The following is a 4,524-nucleotide window of genomic DNA, read 5'->3' on the forward strand; positions in this document are numbered from 1 at the left end:
GAGTAGAACTGGAGATATTATGCTAAGTGAGATAAGCCAGACACAAAGACAAAAACAATATGGTATCTCTTATACATGGAATCTAAATAGTCAAACTCATAGACACCAGGGGAAGGGCAGTGGAGGGGTGGGGATAAGGGAAAAATATTAAAAGAGTTCAAAGTTTTAGTTATGCAGGATAAATAAATTCTGGATATCTAATGTATAGCATTGTGACTATCCTATACTAGAGGCCTGGTGCACAAAATTCATGCATGGGTAGGGTGCCTAGGCCTGACTGGCGATCAGGACCTTCCATCCCCTAGCTACCAGCCAGGGCCTTCCTTCATTTATCTATATATATAAAAGGCTAATAAGCAAAGCGTCCTCTCGGGAGTTCAACTGCTCGCTATGACGTGTGCTGACCACCAGGGGGTGGCACGGAATGAAGGCAGGCCCGGCCAGCAGCTGGCAGCCAGGGTAAAGAAGGCCGAGATCAGCCCTGATCACAGGCCAGACCTAGGGAGCCTACCTGTGCACGCATTTTGTGCACCGGTCTCTAGTATAAAATAATATGCTTGGGAAGGATAAAAAACCTAAAACTGTCCTGGCTAGTGTTTCCCAGAAATTCACAAAGAGAGTAAAGTCTTAATTGTCACAAAAATGTTAACTAAGTGAGATGATGGATATGTTAATTAGTTTGACTGTGGTCATTATTTCACAATGTATAAAAAAGTGACATAAGCCTTATGGCAACATAAAACATTCCTCCTTTTTGTCCCCTTTTCAACAAAGAATTAGACATCCATGCATGAACAAAAGCACGTGAGCAGGAGTTATGGGATACAGCAACATATGCCAAGGGACCTGGGAGGAGTCCCCCCACCTGTGCATCTAGTAACTGGCAGACAGACCCTGGTACAGGGTGGAACCAGCAGAGCAATGCTACCTGCCCCAGCTCCTCTCAATGTGGTGGTAGTAAAACCCTGGCAAGGGCTGATCTAGGCAGATACCCTTAGTCCAGAAAGAAATTTTAGTAGTCCAGTATGCCAGAGGAGAGATTCCAGCAGTAGAGAAGGAAAAATAAAAAGGTTTGGGTATAGGAAAGATAAGTATTTCAGTACCACTGCCACACGCACACACCCCAGCTCAAGGCAACACCGCATGGAGTTGAATGATCAGGAGGCAGTGGCTCTCCCACAGGGAAACAGAAGAGTGATGAGTGAGGGCCTCTCTCCAGTGATGCAGGACACAGCTGAAGAAACCCATTTCTCTCCAGTACCTCCGAGAGGACTGAGATGGGATCTCCCAGAGGACTGGGAGGAGGGAGGAGACTGGGAAGGAGACAGATAAGAATATCAGATGGCATTAAAGGGACTCAGTTCCTGCTGGTTAGCTCAGCAGGATGTCCACTCAAGCTCCTCTGGGAATACTACACCCAGGGATCTTCCTACCAAGTCCATAGACACTTCCAATACCCTGGGTGCTGAACCCACACATCCCCCCATCCTGGGGCTGACTCCCTGTGCTCACATATGGCAATAGATGGTGAGTGCTCTCAGAAAACAGCCAGGGTCTGAGGGGCAATACAAAAATTAAAACTCGAGCTATAGCACCACTTCTAACAAACAAAAAAGAGGTTTCCATTACCCAGCCTGGTGAGTTATAAGAGAAGACATAAAAATCCTAAGAATTCTGCCACAAGAGGGAACAAGAAGAATGGAACAGGTGTACCCACACAAAGGCAGAGAAAACCCCGGATAATAAAAGCACCAGTGAACAGAATTATTATCTGAAGGGAACCAGCAAAGATTTAGAAAGGTGTCTGCTCCTTCAAATGTGAAAGTAACAACACAAAACTACAAAGGACATGAAGAATCAAGGAAGCATGTCATTGCCAAAAGACGATAATTCTTCATTAATCAAACTCAAAGACATGGAATTTTTCATTCTAGCTAATAAAGAATTCCAAATAGCTTTCTAAAGAAACTCAACAAGAGAAAACTCAAATAAAAAAATTCATAAAATCATTAAAAATAATATGTAAGTTCAAAAAGAAATGTTTACCAAAGAGATAGAAATCATATAAAAGAACCAAGCAGAAATTCTGGAGCTGAAGAACTCAATAAAGGAAATGAAAAAAATAACAGAAAGCTTTTGTAGTAGAGTAGGGCAAATGGAACATAGAATAAGTGAGTTAGAGTATAGCCAGTTAAAGCAGAACAAAGAAAAAATAATAAAAAAGAGCAAAGAGAAAGCTTCCACAACCTATGGGACACCATTAAAACAAATATTAGAATAATCAGGGTCCAGAAGGAGAAAATCAGGAGAAGGGAGCAGACAGCCGATTTGAAGAAATAATAGCTGAGAACTTCCCAAACTAGGGGAGAGAATCAGACATCCAAGAGAGTGGAATAACATATCTAAAGTGTTGAATGAAAAAAATTGTTACCCAAGAATACTTTATCTACCAAAGTTATCCTTCAGATATGAAGGAGGAAAAAAAACTTTCCTAAAGAAGCAAATGCTGAGGGAGATCATCACCACTAGATCTGCCTTGCAAGAAATGCTAACAGAAGTCTTCAAGCTGGAATGGCAATGTCAACAACATACAAAAGTAGCCCAGCCAGCATGGCTCAGTGGTTGAGCATTGACCTATGAACCAGGAGGTCATGGTTCAATTCCCGGTCAGGGCACATGCCCAGATTGTGGGCTCGATCCTCAGTGTGGGGCATGCAGGAGGCAGCCGATCAATGATTTTCTCTCATCATTGATGTTTCTATTTATCTCTCTCTCCCTCTCCTTTCCTCTCTGAAATCAATAAAAAATATATTAAAAACAAAACAAACAAAAAAACATATAAAAGTATACAATATACTGGCAAGGGTAAATTATACAAACTTCAAAAGCTCCTTCTGTATTTTGATGTTGTTTAACCACTTAACTATAGTAAAAAGGTCAAAGGAAAAATATTACAATTAATTATAGTTACTATAATTGTAGCTAATACACAATATAAAAGGAGTTAAATAATGACATCAAAATAATAAAGGGGGTAAAAGTGTGAAGCCTTTCAGATACATATAAATTGCCATCAGCTTAAAAATGAACTGTTTGATCTATGAGATGTCTTAAGTAACCCTCACAGTAACCACAAAGCACAATCCTAGAGGAGGTGCACAAAAGTAAAGGGAAACAGAGCACACCCAGTATGGAAAATCACCAGTTTACAAAGGTGCACAGAAATAAGGGACAGGGGGTGTGGGATGGAGATACAGAATAACCAAAAGTAAGTTCTTGCATATCAATAACTCTAGATGCAAATGATTTAATTCACCAATCAAAAGGCACAGAGTGACTGGAAGGATAAAAAAAAACAAAACAAAACAAGACACTACTCATATAAGAGAGGCACTTCAGCTCATGCAGCCTCAGAGTAAAGGGATGGGAAAAGATATTCCATGCGGTGGAAACCACAAGAAAGTTGGAGTAGCTATATTTCTCAGACAAAATAGACTCAGCCAAAAAAAATGGGGGGGGGGGTTTAAAAGGGACACAGAGAAGGTCAATATACAATGATAAAGAGTCCCATTCATCAAAAAGATATGACAATCATAAATATATACACAGCAATATTGGAACACCAAAATATATTAAGCAAATAGTAACAGATCAAAAGGGGAAAAGACAATAATAAAATAATAGTAGGGGAGTTTAATAACCCACTTTCAGCAATGGATAGATCATCCTGTCAGAAAGGAGAGGTACATTACATTAAATGTAACAGACGTTTGTAGAATATCGTATCCAACAGAAGCAGAACACATTCTTCTCCAGCACATGTGAAACGTTCTCCAGGATAGAGCCTCTCATGGGCCACAAAACAAGTCTCAGCAAACTGAAGGAGACTGAAGTCAGACCAAGTATCTTCTGACACATGAAACAAGAAATCGACAAGAGAAAAGCTGGAGAATATACAAATGTGTGGAAATTAAAACACCGTTGAACAACCAAGGGGTCAAAGAAGAAGTCAACGGGAAATAAATATCTCAGAACAAAAATGGAAACACAACTTGCCAAAACCGATAGAATGCTGCAAGAACAGGTTTGGAGAAAGCTTATAGACACACACACACGCAGCGGTGGGCAAAAGTAGGCTTACAAGTTGTTCACATGGAAAAAGAGATGCAGGTTATAATGATCACAACAGGGAGACAGTGGTGATGGATGAGGTTACAGAAGTAAGCTGGAGCCAGCTGATAATACAGCCTTGAAGTCGTGTTCTTAAAGATTGCCCTTATTCAAAGTCCTACATCTTCCTCAGAACCTTATCCTGAGGCAGGTACTGTATCTTTCTCAAACCAGAGGCTCTCCCCTGCCTACAGGGAGGAGGTGAAGCCCAGCTGGCATGGCTCAGGGATGGAGCATCAACCTATGAACCAGGAGATCACGGTTCGATTCCCGAGTTGTGGGCTCGATCCCCAGCAGTGGGTGTGCAGGAAGCTATCAATCAATGATCTGCTCTCATCATGGATATTTTTATCT

Source organism: Myotis davidii, unplaced genomic scaffold (genome assembly GCF_000327345.1).
Source record: "Myotis davidii unplaced genomic scaffold, ASM32734v1 scaffold1, whole genome shotgun sequence".
Classification (NCBI taxonomy): Eukaryota; Metazoa; Chordata; class Mammalia; order Chiroptera; family Vespertilionidae; genus Myotis; species Myotis davidii.